Raw genomic sequence first — 19871 nt, forward strand, 5'->3', positions numbered from 1 at the left:
GACCCTGTGCCTCATGGGAACAGTCCAGACCGAACTGTCAAGCCAGGTCCTTCCTGGACCGGAAACAAGCATCCTGGGACTGGTTTCGGAGTGCGTCACCCTTCATCAGCCAGGCTAGCTTGAACCCAGTGGCAGAGTGAGCTAGGGACCTAGGTCTGGGCATACCCGTCCCACTTAGGGCGAAATGTGTAACTACAACAAGGTGAGGGAAAAAAACGATGGATTTAGACCCAGATTCTGTACTGGGGTGAATGTATTTGTGCGAAAAATATATAGGACACTTTCTCTTTGGTAGGCTAATTAATAAAAATACATGTGACTGTCAAAAGACCAAAAACAACTTAAGAGTGCAGTAGTAATTTTTTCATTTATTATATAAATCTACAAAATGGTGCACATATTTATAATGTATCTATTTTCCTTTTTATGCACATAAGGATACATGTCCTATTGATTCAGTTTTATGCATATTCAATTGTACATGCATTCATACATTTGTAATTCATTACATATAATGTATAAGTGTGCTCAAATTGATGATAGACACAAAGGAAAACAAAAAGAAGGGTGAAACAGCAGATACTCAATCTAATTATCTGGCATGGCTAGACATAGTCTACGCGCGTTTCGGCGTTCTGCCTTCATCAGGTAGCCATGTTTTCACAATTCCTAAAAAATAATAAGAAACAAACACAAATGACCTACAGTATCCATACACACTCAGAAGGTCAACTGACTAGAATTCACATGTATATAGACCTACTCTCTATACAATATTTGCAAATATACAAATATACATATTTCATCTGTACATGAGTTGTGATGTCACAGTAAGCTATGGGGAGATCATTCCCAACGATTTCACCCTTACAAAAACCAACCAATTTTTTGGGGAGAGATAGAAAATAGTTTTCAGTTGTAATCCCAAGTAGGTATCACAGATAGCCACCTGTATAGACTGTTTATAAATCGTACAAACAGTGCTGCTTATCATGGGGATCGGTTTAAAATACATGGTGCATAGGTAGTTTACGGAGAGCCATTTACCTTGTCCTGAACAACCACACATCTAGCTGTTACAGTGGATGAAAATTCCAAGTATGCTCGTGGAATCAGAGCGATGAAAAGTCAATATAATTTGAATATGAAGCAAAACCCAAAACAAATCTGATTTAGGAAAACGGTCTGCTACAAGATCTTAAATGTGCTATGTAAGCTATACATTAAATATGGGCATGAAAATAAAGCTATAGGGACACTTACCCTGTATTGGCGACAGATTATGGAAATAAAGTACGTATTTACTTGGCGTGGTAGAGAATTCTGAAATGATATAATGTATATATCCATATGTTACCATTGATGACGCCCTGGTATGTACTATCTATCTGGTGCCTATTTGCGGAGCTCATAATACGCAATTTTTGATATAGTTTACAAAAATAGAAAACTAATTATAATAAGAGACCTGATATGGCCCAAGTTAGAGTTATAATAATAAATAACGCGGCCAAAATATGAATCAAACTGTGTCTCAAATTAATATGAATAAACTCATTCAACATCAGTAAATCATTATGCAAGGTGCATTTTATGTCGAGTCTATGTGTCTACCAGGTTTTCATAATATTGTCTGCTTACAAATCAATATTAGACTAGGCACGTATAAACGAGGCGGGTATGAACAAACCTGATATAAGACGATTATTATCTTTGTAGGGATTCTGAAGTTTAACGCGTTGGGTTCGCTGATACAATAAGGATCTTGTTCCAATGCGTATCTGCCCAAAACGAACACCGCACTAATGTTGCCAGGTCTGATCGTTACGGACCACGTTCTTCCAAGGTTTTAGCGCCAATATTCGGGAAAACAGCAGGATGTAAATGATTGGCTGTATATACGGTTACGTACCCAATCAAGTAGCGTGACGTCTCATGACGCGAAATGGGTCCGTATGTGACGTATTGAGAAATAACGCGAACATGAGCGCCATCTTATCCTGGTTATATTCTCCTTGGTAAATGGCCGAATAACACAGATTTATATGATATACTGATCTGTTTTATTACCAAATCTTCGAATATTATGGATGGGGCTGCTATAAAGGCACTATTTATCTCAGTACATTTATAGATATCCATGACCTCGATTAAATGTATAGACCATAAGTGATGAGTTTACATGTATGGGTATCTCCCGTTTAATACCTGGCCTGTGTGGCGTTTATGAAATAAAAATGGTAATTGCCTAAAGGGTGTCAACCGCAGCATAAATATGCATGCCGTCATAACCCTAATGAATACTCAATATCGTTCCTCCAGGTGTAATGTGCTATAAACACTCAATCTATACAAATATCCCTTCTTTAAGAGGGGAACTGCAGTGGATAGAACTTACTGCATCACGGCACGTCGGCATGAAATGCTGAAATGTGCCGTTACTAACCTGCATAATAATATGTATGATGTTGTATTTCCAAATGTTGAGGCAAAATCTCTCATGGCGCCCCATCCCTTAAAATGCTGTTATAAATGTAGTCAAGTCGTTTAAAAGAAAGAAGAAGAAGGAACTCATTAGTATGTTTAGCTATTTACCAAATGAATGATATTTCATGGCCAACTTCCATGTTATTGAACAAGCTGGGTGTCCATTGCTGGGTATCCAGTAGTAAATTACCATCCTTGTGCTTATGGAACAAGAGTATATTAATCATGTCCATCAATGAGATCCTAAGCGTAAAAATAGACCGTGATAGAATATGCAGGTGGAAAAGTATATTACTAATAGATATTATATTGCAATAGATACTGCTAATTATTATTGTATCGTATTGCTTGACCCCAAGGGATTTCATTGTTCAGACCTCTTTTATAGGTGTCTAAAGAAAATATCCAAAATACCTCCCTGCGTTTGCGAATCTCTGTACCTATGGGACCATTGGTATGGATTTTTTCCAGAATTAGCCATTGTATGTCGTTTGAGGTGTGATTCATATCGACATAATGTTGTACCAAGGGAGCTTGTAGTTTTTTGGTTCTAATGGCAGACCTATGCTCAGTGAGGCGAGTTACCATTGAGCGCAAAGTCTCTCATATATAGGTCTTATTGCATGGGCATGTAATGGCATAAACTATGTTAGTAGTTTTGCAGTTAGTAAAGCTTTGCAGATCTCCACTTATGCCATTCACAGAATACTGTTTAGTTTCTATGACGAATGTGCAGGCTACACATGACATACATTTGTAATTGCCTTTCAGCGTGGGTAATCCACTCAAAGTTGTTTGAGCCATTTCTATCGGGGCTTTCGTCATACGAGACTGTGTGATGAGATCTTTTAGATTCTTATTTTTGCGATATGCAAACATGGGTTTTGCTATATGTTCCGATCTATTTCTTGTAGCATTCAAAATGTGCCAGTTGGAATTGACAATATGACGTATTGTGTCATTCATGGTAGAATGACGGGTAATAAATACAAGACGATTATGCTGTCTAGGATTTTTGGGTGCAAGTAAGTGTTGCCGATCATAATATCGTGCTCTTTTGTACGAGTCACGTATCAATCTTTTTGGGTACCCCCTAGTGATGAATTTGGCCTTCATAATGATAGCCTGTTTGTCATAGTCAATCAAATTAGTACAGTTCCTACGTAAACGTAGGAACTGACCAAATGGAATGGTAGTTTTTTGTGCCTTGGGATGGTAACTAGTAAAATGTAACAAAGTGTTACGTGCCGTTGGTTTCGTAAAGAGGTCAACAGTCAGTCTTTGTTCATTGGTTTTGATAGTAATATCCAAAAATTCTACACTGTGTTTGTTACTAGTTGATGTAAAAAAGATATTCGGATCACACAGATTTAACCATGAAACAAACTCTAGAAGTCCTTCTTCAGTTCCATTCCAAACAAAAAAGACATCGTCTATAAATCTGGACCAACTGGTGACAGACTCACTAAATGGCGCTATGTCATTGTGGACATATTTATGTTCATAGTGTGCCATGAAGATATTCGCTACTGTGCGGTCACAAGAGGCCCCCATACTGACTCCTTTTGTCTGTTGAAACAACGAACCGTTGAATTCAAAAGTGTTTTCCTGTAAGACAACGGTTAAACAAGACCGAATAAAAAATTTTGGGCAGTCTATATTGAATATCTCGTTGGAACCAAGCCACGGCTTCTAATACCGCTGTCTGTGGGATGTTACTATACTGGGCCTCTATGTCCATAGTGACCAAGATTTGTGTTGCATCATTGAAGACTTGTTGTTCTATTTTATTAATGATATCTGTGGTGTCCCTTATATTTGATTTTATTTTAGGGACATGTGGTCGTAGGATGGCATCTACATATTTAGACAAGGTTTCAGTAGTTGAACCGATGGTAGTTACAATTGGTCTATACGGGGGATTAGTAGTGCTCTTATGAATTTTAGGAACCCCATATATCGATGCCATTCTAGGTTTGGGAACATTAAGATATTGCCATTCCTTATCACAAATAAGATTGTCTTCTAAGGCTTTATTAGTCATTTCACAAATGAGTTTGGATTCCCTCTTTGTAGGATCTAATTGAATAGGGGTATAATGATCTGTATTAGAGAGCATCTGTTCCATATTGGCAACATATTGATCGGTTTCCATAAGTACAATTCCTCCTCCCTTGGCACATCCTTTGACGGTAATATCTTTGTTGTTAATCAAGTTTTGTAGGGCTTTATGTTCATCCTGTGTGAGATTGTAGTTGGGTACGGGAATGTATTTTAAAGCAGTAGTGAATTTATTGAAGACCACATGCTCAAAAATAGCAATCTCCGGTCCTACTTGTTCAAGGGTGGGGAGAAATGTGGAAGGGGGTGACAGACCTGATCTATTTAAAGTCTGTGGTTCCTGATTTATTTGTCCTTCAAAAAAGACATGAAGTCTGATTTTACGGAAAAAGGATATTAGATCTTGGAAAAGTTCAAACCTATTTGCTTTGGTGTGTGGAACGAAGGAAAGACCCTTTGTTAACAAAGATTCTGTCTGACAGTCAGTCTCATGGGAACTAAGATTGAAAATGGGTATTTGGCTTACTCGCGCCAATATTGAGCATGTCTCGTGATCAGAAATTGAGGCTCGTCCTGATAAAAATTCTGTCCTTGTGGGTAATTGTGTGATTGCTGGTAATTGCCTCGCTGACGTTGTTGGTATCTCGGGTGCCATCTGGTTCTCTGTGTACCTCGTCTGGCTAAAAAACCAGAACGTTCACCTCTGTTATTACCTGGCATCTGTCGTCCAGGGGTACGTGAATGATACTGATTATAACTCTCCCCTTCAGAATCCGATGTATCGGAGAAGGTGACAACTTTTTTAGAAAATTTATCAGATGAGGGTTGATATTGATCCTCTTGAATGGGTTCTTGCTGGTAAAAAATTATCAGCCAAATATGAATAAGATTTCTCTTGGCTTGTATATCTCACATCTTTTTTAAATTTTTCTGTTTTTCTTTTCATTAAGTACTCATGGTAAGAAGACATTTCCATTTCTACCTCTTCTAACTTCTTTTTAGCTTCCTCAATCACCTGGCTACTTTTAATCTTATTTTCTAGCTCCTGTATTTCATCTGCCAATGTTTGAACCAGTTCTTTGGCTGTCTCCACTATTAGGATCATTAAATCCCGGGAGCATCTATTGGCAATGTGTGACCAACGTTCTAGAAATTTTCGGATTTTTACAAAGAGTCCAGGGATATTCCTAACTCTTAATCCTTGTGGAATTATCCCGGCTTTAAGGTATTCCAACATAAAATGTCCATGTAATTCAATCCGTTTTGCTTTTTTCTTAAGAGATGTTAATTTGTTAAGGTCATCATTACCTATGGTGTTCGTAGTATGAATGATGTTACTGGTGTGAGATGATTCTCCCAATAGTGAGGCAAGATCTTCATCCGTAAAACCAAATGTTTGTAATTTATCCATGACAAGGCAAATGACTCAGGTTCGCCAACAATCAGCGGTAGGGAAAGATGGACAAACAAACCTAGATATCTAAGGGGAGGAGGAGCAATGGAAGATTTGCTCTCTCCTTTGAATTTACTCTCTAGATATCCGTGTACTTGGTGATGTAGGAACAACTATCTGATATTACTCTTGAGTGGTCAAAATTCAAAATCAATGTAGCTTACTGAAACAACTATATAGTCCTACTACCAATGGGCTATGGGACCAAGAAAAAACAAGATGCAATTCTGTGATCATCAAGCTAGCTATGGTGATAAAAGGTGAATAACAAACAAACAATAACCCCACATGGACTAGCCATGGAGAAAAACAATATGCATTATAACAGGGGCACCCCTAATGTAGTTTCCTATATCAGGGTCTACAAAGCCTTTGTGCGAAAAATATATAGGAAACTTTTCTTTGGTAGGCTAATTAATAAAAATACATGTGACAGTCAAAAGACCAAAAACAACTTAAGAGTGCAGTAGTAATATTTTCATTTATTATATAAATCTACAAAATGGTGCACATATTTATAATGTATCTATTTTCCTTTTTATACACATAAGGATACATGTCCTATTGATTCAGTTTTATGCATATTCAATTGTACATGCATTCATACATTTGTAATTCATTACATATAATGTATAAGTGTGCTCAAATTGATGATAGACACAAAGGAAAACAAAAAGAAGGGTGAAACAGCAGATACTCAATCTAATTATCTGGCATGGCTAGACATAGTCTACGCGCGTTTCGGCGTTCTGCCTTCATCAGGTAGCCATGTTTTCACAATTCCTAAAAAATAATAAGAAACAAACACAAATTACCTACAGTATCCATACACACTCAGAAGGTCAACTGACTAGAATTCACATGTATATAGACCTACTCTCTATACAATATGTGCAAATATACAAATATACATATTTCATCTGTACATGAGTTGTGATGTCACAGTAAGCTATGGGGAGATCATTCCCAACGATTTCACCCTTACAAAAACCAACCAATTTTTTGGGGAGAGATAGAAAATAGTTTTCAGTTGTAATCCCAAGTAGGTATCACAGATAGCCACCTGTATAGACTGTTTATAAATCGTACAAACAGTGCTGCTTATCATGGGGATCAGTTTAAAATACATGGTGCATAGGTAGTTTACGGAGAGCCATTTACCTTGTCCTGAACAACCACACATCTAGCTGTTACAGAGGATGAAAATTCTAAGGATGCTCGTGGAATCAGAGCGATGAAAAGTCAATATATTCTGATTATGAAGCAAAACCCAAAACAAATCTGATTTAGGAAAACGGTCTGCTACAAGATCTTAAATGTGCTATGTAAGCTATACATTAAATACGGGCATGAAAATAGAGATATAGGGACACTTACCCTGTATTTGCGACAGATTATGGAAATAAAGTACGTATTAACTTGGCGTGGTAGAGAATTCTGAAATGATATAATGTATATATCCATATGTTACCATTGATGACGCCCTGGTATGTACTATCTATCTGGTGCCTATTTGCGGAGCTCATAATACGCAATTTTTGATATAGTTTACAAAAATAGAAAACTAATTATAATAAGAGACCTGATATGGCCCAAGTTAGAGTTATAATAATAAATAACGTGGCCAAAATATGAATCAAACTGTGTCTCAAATTAATATGAATAAACTCATTCAACATCAGTAAATCATTATGCAAGGTGCATTTTATGTCGAGTCTATGTGTCTACCAGGTTTCCATAATATTGTCTGCTTACAAATCAATATTAGACTAGGCACGTATAAACGAGGCGGGTATGAACAAACCTGATATAAGACGATTATTATCTTTGTAGGGATTCTGAAGTTTAACGCGTTGGGTTTGCTGATACAATAAGGATCTTTTTCAATGCGTAGCTGCCCAAAACGAACACCGCACTAATGTTGCCAGGTCTGATCGTTACGGACCAAGTTCTTCCAAGGTTTTAGCGCCAATATTCGGGAAAACAGCAGGATGTAAATGATTGGCTGTATATACGTGTACGTACCCAATCAAGTAGCGTGACGTCTCATGACGCGAAATGGATCTGTATGTAACGTATTGAGAAATAACGCGAACATGAGCTCCATCTTATCCTGGTTATGTTCTCCTCGGTAAATGGCCGAATAACACAGATTTATAGGATATACTTCATCTGGGGTGAATGTATGACATTGCTCTGCATTCTGTCCATCAATTATTCTTTTTGCATTTGTCACCCCGAGTGGGACGGGTTTGCCCAGACGCGGGTCCTGTGCTCTCCAAGTCACTGGAGTCAAGCTATCCTGGCTGATGAGGGGTGAAACCCCGAAACCGGTCCTGGGATGCTTGTTTCCAGTCCAGGGAGGAACTTGCGTGGCAGTTCGGGCTGGACTGTTCCAATTGGGTCTAGGGTCAAGACTGAGTTGCATATGGCTAGGTTCAAACTGGAATGGTATGGTAAGCGAAAAAAACAATGGATTTAGGCCCAGATCTCTGTACTGGGGTGAATGTATGACATTGTTCTGCATTCTGTCCATCAATTGTTCTTTTTGCATTTGTCACCCCGAGTGGTACGGGTATGCCCAGACGTGGGTCCCGTGCTCTCCATGCTACTGAAGTCAAGCTATCCTGGCTGATGAGGGGTGAAACCCCAAAAGCGGTCCTGGGATGCTTGTTTCCAGTCCAGGGAGGACCTGGCCTGGCAGTTCGGGCTGGACTGTTCCCATTGGGTGCAGGGTCAAGACTGATTTGCATATGGCTAGGTTCAAACTGGAATGGTATGGTAAGCAAAAAAAACAATGGATTTAGGCCCAGATCTCTGTACTGGGGTGAATGTATGACATTGTTCTGCATTCTGTCCATCAATTGTTCTTTTTGCATTTACCAATGTTGTAGAGTCAGTCGATGAGGGTGTGGTGGGAGACAATGTCGAACGAAGTAGAGAGGTCGAGGATGTTCAGGGTTATAGTTTCTCTGCTCTAGAGGAAAGTTCTGATGTCGTCTGTGGCGGCGATCAGCACGGTTTCAGTGCTGTAGTTGGCACGGTATTCTGATTGTAAGACGCTGAGTAGGTGGTTTTGTTCCAGGTATTCGGTGAGCTGTTGGCTGATAGCTCTCTCAAGAATTTTGGCTGCGTAGAAGGGAACGGGAGAAGATGAAGTTCCTCTTTCCCTTAACTTAATTTCTGATGCTTCCAAGGGATACTCCTGATATTTCCAAGGCACTATTGCTTGCCTCCTTCAGGCAGTTCAGTGTCCCTTCCCTGTGGCTACCCTAGATGCTCTTGGCAGCTCCCCCTCAAACCCAGGAGCACTGTTTGGGATCACCATCCAGCTGTGAAAATGGAGAGGAGTAGAAACCTCGAGCGGCAGTTAGAGCTCATCACTGGGAGGTAAGTAATAAATCCATAAATATATATATATCAATCAATCAATCAAACATTTGTAAAGCGCACTACATACCCGTGAGGGTCTCAAGGCACTGGGGGGGGGGGGGCGCTACTGATCGAACAGCCAGGTCTTGAGCAGCCTCCTGAAGGTCAGCAGGTCTTGGGTCTGTCGTAGGCTCAGTGGGAAGGTGTTCCAGGTCTTGGCGGCGAGGTGGGAAAAGGACCTCCCGCCGGTGGTTGTTCTTCGGATGCGTGGGACGGAAAGTCATTTGTTGAGGTAGGCTTGTAGTGGAGACGGAGTTCCAGGTACACACATTGCTATGTTAGCATAAGCATCTTAGATTTAAAACGCCATCTTGCCACTTTTGCTGCTTTTGCACACTACACTGCAGGTAGCTGTTATTATAAGAAAAACTGCTTGCTTGCTTGTTCTTCACATGAGAACGGTCTGTTGTTCACATCCCTAGACGTGCACCGCAACCTTGGTCTGAACACTGTGTGCAGAAGCCGTCAGGGCCAAATAACAATGTATGCTTTTGAATTCATGTTGATCGGCCCACGCTCTAGCCATAACACGCACACAGCTGCAAATATCTGAAACTCGAGTGCCTTTAATATTGCATTTCGCATGCATGATTCAGACACTTTGGAGAAGACCTTTTCCCGACACAGAGCACAGCCGATCCTGTGATGTGATTCACCTAAGCTGATCTTTACGGTATGGGGTTCCCCATTCAAACCTAGAGACCTTCTATTAGTTTAATAATACTAGCTTTCTTGTGAAGGGAGGGTGACTATACTCCACTATCATTTATAACATGATTTCTCCCTTCATTTTATATGGTATTGTAACAATGCTGATGGTTTTATTTTTAATCATTTGTCTGCTTATGTTAGCCAAAGTACTGCACCTTAGGGCACGTAGTTAAAAATAAACATTTAAAACTTTATTGTGTCTCTGATTACTCTTGTTGTGGACTGATATGAGAATAATAACGAAAAGGTGTTTCTGATTCCCACCATTCCTGAGAGTTCTCTAAGTCACTTGTTCTGGGTTGTCTAATCATGGGTAGCTTCGAGATGATACAGAGAACGAATGAGACACTGATGCTAGTCGGATAGGGGTTCTGGGTACTGAGGTGAGTTTTTGGTACAACGCAATTCTCTGAGGTCCTGGTTTCCTGCGCATAGTTCTGTGCATGAGCAGAATCCCTGCAACAGGCTGGGCCGGTCTTGTGGAGTGCCTTGTGTGCGTGGATGAGGAGCTTGAAGGATATCCTCTTGTTGACGGTCAGCCAGTGCAGGTTTCTCAGGTGGGGGGTGATGTGGCCGTGGCGTGGTACGACGAGGATCAGTCGTGCCGAGGCGTTTTGGATGCGTTGCAGTCGTTTGATGAGCTTGGTCGGGGCTCCCGCGTAGAGGGTGTTTCCGTAGTCGAGTCTGCTGCTGACGAGGGCCTGGGTGACTGTTCTTCTTGAATCTGTCGGGATCCACCTGTAGATCTTGCTGAGCATGCGGAGGGTGTTGAAGCAGGAGGAGGAGACGGCGTTGACTCTCTTGGTCATGGAGAGCGTTGAGTCGAGGATGATTCCCAGGTTGCGTGCGTGGTCGGTGGGTGTCGGGGCTGCCCCCAGTGCCGTTGGCCACCAGGAGTCGTCCCAGGCTGAAGGGTTGGAGCCGAGGATGAGGACCTCCGTTTTGTCCGTGTTCAGCTTCAGACGACTGGTCTTCATCCAGTCGGCGACGGCCTTCATTCCTTCGTGGAGGTTGGCTTTGGCAGTGATGGGGTCCTTGGTGAGGGAGAGGATCAGTTGAGTGTCGTTGGCGTAGGAGACTATGTTGAGGTCGTGCTGTCGGGCGACGTTTGCGAGCGGGGCCATGTAAATGTTGAACAGTGTCGGGCTGAGGTAGGAACCCTGGGGTACGCCGCAGATGATCTCGGAGGCTTGGGATCGGAATGGGGGGAGACGGACGCTCTGGGTTCTGCCGGAGAGGAAGGAGGTGGTCCATTCCAGGGCTTTGTCTCGGATCCCTATGGCGTGGAGGTGTGCGCGTAGTGTGCGGTGGCAGACGGTGTCGAAGGCGGCGGAGAGGTCCTGGAGGATGAGGGCTGCGGTCTCACTGTTGTCCAGCAGGGTCCTGATGTCGTCGGTGGCGGCGATGAGGGCGGTCTCGGTGCTGTGGTTGCTGCGGAACCCTGACTGGGAAGGGTCCAGGATTCTGTTTTCTTCGAGGCATCGGGTTAGCTGTCTGTTGATGATCTTCTCGATGATCTTAGCCGGGAACTGGAGCAGCGAGATGGGCCGGAAGTTCTTGAGGTCTCTAGGGTCTGCCTTGGGTTTTTTGAGTATGGCGTTGATCTCAGCGTGTTTCCAGCTCTCTGGGAAGGTCGCGGTCTCGAGGGAGAGATTGATGGCGTTGCGCAGGTGGGGTGCGATGGAGCTGCTGGCTTTGTTGAAGATGTGGTGCGGGAATGGGTCTGACAGGGAGCCGGAGTGGATTGTGCTCATGGTCTTAATGGTGTCATCGATGCTCTTGCTGGTCCAGGCTAGCAGGGGGTCGTGGTCGATGGTGTGTGGAGAGTCTGTTGTGTTGCTGTCTGTTGGGGCTGTCTGGGTGTTGAAGCTGTCGTGGATGTCTGCTATCTTGCTGTGGAAGAAAGTGGTGAGGGAGTCGCACAGGGCTTGCAACGGCGGGATGTCGTTGGTATTGGAGCTGGGGTTGGAGAGTTGCTTCACGATGTTGAAGAGCTCCTTGCTATTGTGTGCATTGTTGTCGAGGCGGTCTTTGAAGGAGGTCCTCTTGGCAGTCCTGATGAGGTGATGGTGTTTGCGGGTGACGTCCTTGTGGGCTGCGTGGCTGTCCGAAGTCTGTTCGCTGTGCCATTTCTTCTCAAGATTCCGGCAGGCTCGCTTGGAGGCTAGGAGTTCTGGGGTGAACCAGCCGGCCCTCTTGCTGGTGTCTCTGTGGGGGGTTTCTTCAGTGGGGCGAGGGTGTTAGCGCAGTTGTCGATCCAGCGTCTGAGGCTGTGGGCAGCGTAGTCGGTGTAGGAGGGTTCGGTGGGTGGGCTGAGAGCGAGGTTTGTGTGTAGTTGGTCTTCAGTGATTTTTCTCCAGCAGCGGCGAGGGATCTGTTGGGTGAGGTGGTGTGTGGTGGGTTTCTGGAAGAAGAAGTGGATGCAGCGGTGGTCGGTCCAGAGGAGTTCAGTGGTTTGGCTGAAGGCAACGTGGGGGCTTGCGGAGAAGATGGGGTAAAGCGTCTGGCCGGCGGAGTGGGTAGGCTTTGTGACGAGTTGCCTCAGTCTGAGGTTGGCGATGTTATCGATCAGAGTTGTCGAGTAGCTGTCGTTGTTGTTCTCCAGGTGAAAGTTCAGGTCTCCGAGGAGGATGTAGTCGGTGGGGGTCAGGGCATGCGTGCTGATGAAGTCAGCGATGGAGTTGCAGAACTGGGGTCAGGGTCAGGGGGGGGTCTGTAGATGAGGGTGTCTCTGAGGGTGGAGTTGGGGTCTGTGTGGATCTGGAAATGCATGTGTTCGGCGGTGCTGAGAGTGTCATCGGTGCTGGTCGAGACCCTGATGCTGTTCTTGTGGACGATGGCGATTCCTCCTCCGACTCCGTTGGTGCAGCCTCTGCAGGTGATCTTGTAGCCGTCTGGGATGGCTATGGCGATGTCGGGTGCGGAGGAGTCGTTCATCCAGGTCTCTGTTAGGAAGGCGACGTCCGGGGATGATGTGTCGAGCAGGTCCCAGAGCTCGACGGCGTGTTTGCGTGCGGAGCGTGTGTTCAGTAGGATGCATCGGAGGTGGTTGAGGGATGTGGGCTCTGTTGTGCCTACTGTCTGTTCTAATAAAATATTAGTCTTGGGAAAATGGTGGTAACATTTGGTAATTTGTGGGTATCCATGGGATGAACCCCACATCAGGAAAAATGATGGCTCTGGAACAACGGTGGTCATTTTTGGCAACTTATGAGTATCCATGGGCTCATGTCCATTACCCACCCATTGTAAAACGCTGGTGCTGGCACAATGCGAATGAGTTTGGCACCTTTTGGGCATCCCTTGGATCACACTCATTTTCCACCCATTATAAAATGTAGGCCATAGCATAATGGTGGTAGTTCTTGGTGATCTGTGGGTATTCAGAGATATGCTGCCCATTGCCACCTTTCTAAAAATGATGGGCCAGAAAATTGGTAGTATATTGTGGGTATCCATGAGACGATTCCCGCCACTGGTAAAATGCTGCACCTGGAGCTGTAGTGGTAATCACTTCTATATTGTGTCATCCTTGGTATGATGGTGTCTATCTCTGGCATAATGGTGGTCCTGACACAATAGTGATCATTCTTGACATATTGTCTGCATCTTTAGCTCAGTCGTTTCCAACCATGGATTAATGGCCGTCTACCATAATGTGAGCAACCACTGCACATTAACGCCCAACTCTGGCATAATGTGTGCCAAGGCACAATGGTGGTAGTTACTGGCATATTGTTGCAATTCATAGCAATGTGGTTGCAATTCCTGACATTTTAATGGCATCTGTTGCACCCATATCTGCCGTAAGGCTGGCCATTTCTTTATAGTAATCCTTCATGAGACTAGACTATGGCAGTGCTACCCTCTGTGGCCGTCCCAAATACGTTCTGGCTCCACTAAGGGCCTCACTGAACACCGCGGCTAGACTGGTGACAGGTTCCAAACAAAACGAGCACATATCCCCAGTCTTAAAATCTCTCAATTGGCTACCCTTTGAAGCACGAATTCACCTAAAGATTGCAGTTCTGGCGCACAAAGCCATCCACTTCAAAACTCCCAGGTACCTGGCGTAAAAACTTGAACTATCCTGTGGGGAGAGAGCTTCAAGTAGCACCACAACTTACCTCCTGAAACCTGTCATCCTTAGCAAAAAGAGAACTTGTCACCGAGCCTTCTCTGGTGCGGACCATCATTCTTTAGCTCACTCCGCCACCCCAGTTCAGACATGGCCATATTCAAATCAATCTGACCCTGTGCCTCATGGGAACAGTCCAGCCCGAACTGCCAAGCCATGTCTTCCCTGGACCGGAAACAAGCACCCTGGGACCGGTTTCTGGCTAATCAGCCGTCATCAGCCAGGCTAGCTTGAATCCAGTGGCAGAGTGAGCAAGGGACCCACGTCTGGGCATACCCTGCCAACTTAGAGCGAACAAAGCAAAACCAAAGGGGATGATGGACGGAGTGTTGAACATTGCAAGCCCTCACCCCCAGTCAACTGATTTGGGTTTAATCCATCATCATTCTTTAGCTCACTCCGCCACCCCAGTTCAGACATGGCCATATGCAAATCAGTCTGACCCTGTGCCTCATGGGAACAGTCCAGCCCGAACTGCCAAGCCATGTGTTCCCTGGACCGGAAACAAGCATCCTGGGACCGGTTTCTGGCTAATCAGCCGACATCAGCCAGGCTAGCTTGAAACCAGTGTCAAGGTGAGCAAGGGACCCACGTCTGGGCATACCCTGCCAACTTAGAGCGAACAAAGCAAAACCAAAGGGGATGATGGACGAAAATCATCACAAAATAATTGCCCCGTTGAATCTCCTATGTTTTTAGCATAATTGTACCTAGTCTCTATTGGGAATATTCTTTTGCCCCATAAGAGTTAATTCAAGTGAATGGTTTGCACCAATACTCAATAATGTCAGTCATTTTGGCATTAGTTAGTGATTTGTGTGTTTTTCTACTGGCAGAGAGGGGGTGATTGATCTTTGCATTTAAGTTTGTAATGTGATTGTAACAGTAGCAGCAATTTCTTTTAAGATTAGTGATTTGTGTGTTTTCCTACTGCCAGAGAGGGGGTGATTGATCTGGGTATGCTTTTGGGTAAAAGATGCATGACCTTGAGTTGCAGAGTTCTAGTACATGTGCAATCCATTGTTTCTTTGAGAACGGATTTGAAGAGCAGTTCAAGTGTTGTTGGGGTGATGATTGTTCAGAGTTGTGTTACTGCTCCATTTTCCATTTTGGTCAGTCTTTATGGGCATTGTAGCCTTTGGATGGATCATGAAATGGGATAATGATTTTTATATGCAAAGATACATTGGTCATTTTACTATTCGTATGAGGATCAGATGCTGTTGAGATTCTGGTCGAGGTTGAAGTTGAATTTTGAGTGGCAAAGTGAATCTGCAAAGGGGGGATTAGGTCCAGAGAGCTATCTTTTAGAAGGATGCAGTGGAATATGGTTAGGGAAATGATACAGCGGATTAGTTTTCTTCGACAGTCAGGGCTTGAAATAATAGCCATTAAAATGATATTATCCGATTACAGCAACTCATTGGAAAATCCATGGAAGTTTGTTGTTGGCAGTAGTGTGAAAAGTATGTGGCTCTGCAGAACCCCTGCGGAAGCATCAGGGTGCTCATGCCAACCCACACCTACATGCTTTTCCTTAGCCTTCTCGCCATCCTAGATCACCTGCATACCCAGCAAATGGTGGCCCTCTGCTCCTACCCAACCCATGCTTTCCTCCTTCCTTGACAGGACAGCACTAGGAAGCAGGTGGGGGCCTGCTCTGTGTAGGTAATAGGCATGGGGAGGTGGAGTAGAGGTGTTGGTGGCTGATGTGTTGAGGTTCTGTGCTGGTGTCAGGAGGAGGCAGGACTGGATGGCTTTAGTATGCAGGCTGTGGCGGCCGAGTGCAGCTTGCAGGTTAGTGATTCACTTACTCTCTTAGCTTATGTGAGTGGCTTGGGGCCTTTTGAGCTGGCCTGCCTTCATTTCTACTCCTTATTACACCTTTAATCTCTTACAATGACTTAGCATCTAGCAACATTCGGTATTACTGGGTGGAACCCAGTAAGACTAAGGTGCTTTTAATGGTGCTCGTAAAGGTACTCAACCTAATAAAGTATAGCATGTTATTGCAATAATAATGTTGGCTAAGTGCACATACCTAATCCCTTGAACTTGGATATTGATTGAAGTGGAGATGGCTTAGAACTCAGGGAGGGATGTGCTTATAAGGCTCTTGCAAAAACAAAAGTTGATGGACAGAATGCAGAACAATGTCATACATTCACCCCAGTACTATCCGCGTATTATCGCGAGATTTCGGCATCCTGAGCCTATTTGAGGCAGCGAGAGACGGAGGTCAGCCTGGAGAAGGTGACCACTATATGCAGACCTCGCTAGCGCTAGTTGCGCTTTTCTATTGGCTTACTAGTTTTAAAACTACCCGTTTTTGTATTTTATTTATACTTTGTTCTTTACCTTGTTTTTAATGCTGCGATCCCCCTGGCCTCATACTGCACCTTAAAACCCCCCTTGGGGACTACCACCACTGCCTTTGGCGGGTCCGGGAACACGGGGTACCTGGGGAAGAATTCTAGCGCCATTTTGGATTGGGCGCGGCTACTCTCGCGTATTATCGCGAGATTTCGGCATCCTGAGCCTATTTGAGCCTTATGTTGGCCGCGCAGCGGTGACGCGCAGCGGAGCGCCCTCATCGCGCCTGAGTCCAGCCAGAGTCCAGCCAGAGTCCAGCCAGAGTCCAGCCAGAGTCCAGCCAGAGTCCAGCCAGAGTCCTGCCCGTCTGCGCTCGTCCGCGCTAGGCAGGGTCTGGCAGGGGGCTGCGGACTTTCCAGGATGATTACTGCTGCGAATTTGCGTCTTTTACGCCATCAGGTAGGCGACTGCTGTCCCGGCAGCCTGGATCCCCTCAGTGGTCCCTTTCAATGCTCCACTTGTCTTTTTAAACTCCCAACACCAATGTGTATTAATAGTCTCCAGGTGAGGCCCTCGGTGGCTATCCAACCAACTCCTACCATAGGCACAGTAAATCAATCCTCTCTCAAAGTCATGCATCTGAATGTTAGATCTTTGTCTTGTCACTCCCAAGAAGTCCTTTCGTTGATTTCTGATGAGAATCCGGATATTTTTTTCTTTACGGAAACATGGTTGCACGATCAGTCCATGGCAGTCATTAATCTAGCCCTTCCTGTAGGCTACATTATGCACTCTCTTCCTCGCAACACCAGAGGTGGCGGCATCGCAGTTGCAGTAAAATCCTGCTATTCCTGCATATGGAAATCTATCGCCATAGCCGGTTGTGAGAGCGCTCTATTTAGCATCTCAGTGAACCCCCATTTTACTTTCACGGGACTTCTAATTTACAGACCTCCTGGGCCTGAGGCCGCCTTCCGTCAAAGTCTTCCGGAGGTAATTTCTGCCTTAGCTTTAAAATCTGCTAATTTTACGATTGTTGGCGACCTCAATCTGCATATGGACGTGCCACTTTCCAATTCGATCCTTAGCCTGCTCGCTGATCTCGAAGCGTTCCAATTGACTCAAATGGTCCAATCCTCTACTCATATAGGTGGCCATCTATTGGATCCTGTGTTGACAAACCTTGCTACGAATATTTCAGTGCTCCATCCCAGACCCATGGCATGGACTGATCACCATCTCATTGAATTTCGTATTACAACTTCTTGTTCTCCACCTAAAAACAATCCCTCAGCCAGTCTTAGACGCCCTTGGAGAAACTTAAATCTAGAGCATTTCCATCAGCTCTTGATGAAATTTCATCCCCTACCCCCTTCTGAAGTCTCCCGCGGCTATGACTGCTTTTGCGAGTGGCTAAATAATGCATTGGATTCTCTTATTCCGGCTAAGTGGAGTAAGACCAGATCTAGCCCTTCTAAACCCTGGTACAATGATGCTCTTACAACTCTTAAAATCTCCTGTAAAAAGGCAGAACGCGCGTGGCGCAAAACGTATGATACTGACCTCAAGGCAGCCTATAGGGCTTGCACTAGAGTGTATCATCGGGCTATATGTGCGGCCAGGGCGGCTTTTTACTCCCAGGAGATTAAGAATAGTGTTAATCCGACCAAGATCATTTTTAGGATATGTAAGGACCTTACCAGTATAAGGACTGACACTGCTGCCCTTCAATCCTCTATGACGCATTGTGAAGATTTAGCCTCTTTTTTCGTCGAAAAAGTGGAGGCTATTTATAAGTCATTTGCCCAGCTTCCTATTGTAGAGATTCGCCATACGTTACCGGTTCATAAACCATTGTTGATTATTCCTAGTCCGACCTTGGATGAATTCTCTGCCTTGACGATTAAAGTTAAATCCGGTTCTCCGGATGATCCCATGAGACCATCCCAATTCCGGGAATTTGCTGATAGCTGCTTCCCTGCTCTTCATGGTCTCATTAATTTGTCCTTCAGCACGGGTAGTGTCCCTAAAGCTTGGAAACAGGCGACGGTAATTCCAATACTTAAAAAACCCGCCCTTGATCCCACCAAGCCCGAACACTACCGACCTATTTCCCTTCTGCCTTGGCCTGCTAAATTAGCTGAAGCTCATGCTAACGCTATTTTATCCTCTCACTTGCAGGAAGCTAGTATATTGGACAATTCCCAAAATGGGTTTCGTGCTGGCCACAGCACAGAAACTGCCCTCCTGGCTGTGGTGGAGCACATCAGGCAGTTGTTGGACCGGGGCCAGACGGCGGCACTGATCCTGTTGGATCTCAGTGCCGCCTTCGATACGGTGTCTCACCAGATTCTTTTACACCGCCTGATGGAAGCAGGAGTGGGAGAGGTGGCACTTGAGTGGTTTCGCTCTTTTCTTGAAGACCGTGCCTTTAAGGTTTCCACCCCCCCTTTTGTTTCTGCTTCTCGCCCCATACTCCAGGGTGTTCCCCAAGGGTCGGCCCTGAGCCCCACCTTGTTTAATCTTTATGTTCAGCCATTAGCGAAGGTTGCCCATAGTTTTGGTCTCTCCTTAGTGTCATACGCCGATGACACGCAGCTGGCGGTGGCTCTTAATGGTGACCACAGCATGGATGCCTCCACCTTTCAGTCAGCTCTAAAAGCTGTGGCTGGCTGGATGGCGAACAATAGACTCCAACTGAATGCCTCTAAGACCGAGGTCATTATTTTTGGTAGGGACAATGAATTATGGGGTGATCAGTGGTGGCCGTCCGATCTTGGCCCCGTTCCTTCCCCTGTTACCGAGGTTAGAAACCTTGGGGTATGGTTCGACCCTAAGCTTTCCTTTATTTCCCACACAAAACGTGTGGCTGGCACTTGTTTTGGTACTCTGCAGTGTCTCCGACCTATTTTTAAGTTCTTCGATGCGGAGACCAGACAGATTATTGTCCAAGCCCTGGTTCTCACCAGGCTGGATTATGCTAGCTCCCTGTTCCTGGGTCTGAATCAAGCCGAGTTATCTCGCCTTCAGAGAGTTCAGAATGCGGCAGCTAGGATGCTTGTTGGCCTTCCCAAATTTGTATCGGCCCGTCGGACTATTCAGGATCTCCATTGGTTGCCGGTGGGGCAGAGAATTAAGTTTAAAGCTCTCTGCTTAACTTTCAAGATTCTCAAAGCAGCCTCCCCACCCATCCTTGCACAGACTATCCAGCACTATGTTCCTGACAGAGCTCTCCGCTCTGCTGGAGCTAATTTGGCCATCGTGCCACGCTTCCAA

At 44.7% G+C, this 19871-nt stretch overlaps 1 long non-coding RNA gene across 2 annotated transcripts in view; it reads right to left on the reverse strand.

Annotated features, from left to right (window-relative positions):
* Positions 1 to 349: 349 nt before the first annotated feature.
* Positions 350 to 19871, reverse strand: part of LOC146860139 (uncharacterized) — a 48475-nt gene continuing 28953 nt past the window's right edge. Inside the window, exons 3-4 of one of the 2 annotated variants that reach the window (XR_014979105.1) lie at positions 7379 to 7438; positions 350 to 6784 (exon numbers count right to left, since the gene is read on the reverse strand). This is a non-coding gene — a long non-coding RNA (uncharacterized LOC146860139). The remainder of the gene's footprint in view (positions 6785 to 7378; positions 7439 to 19871) is intronic. The other variant, XR_014979104.1, reaches the window with a different exon arrangement.

The sequence above is a fragment of the Triturus cristatus genome, chromosome 3_1 (assembly GCF_964204655.1).
Source record: "Triturus cristatus chromosome 3_1, aTriCri1.1, whole genome shotgun sequence".
Classification (NCBI taxonomy): domain Eukaryota; kingdom Metazoa; phylum Chordata; class Amphibia; order Caudata; family Salamandridae; genus Triturus; species Triturus cristatus.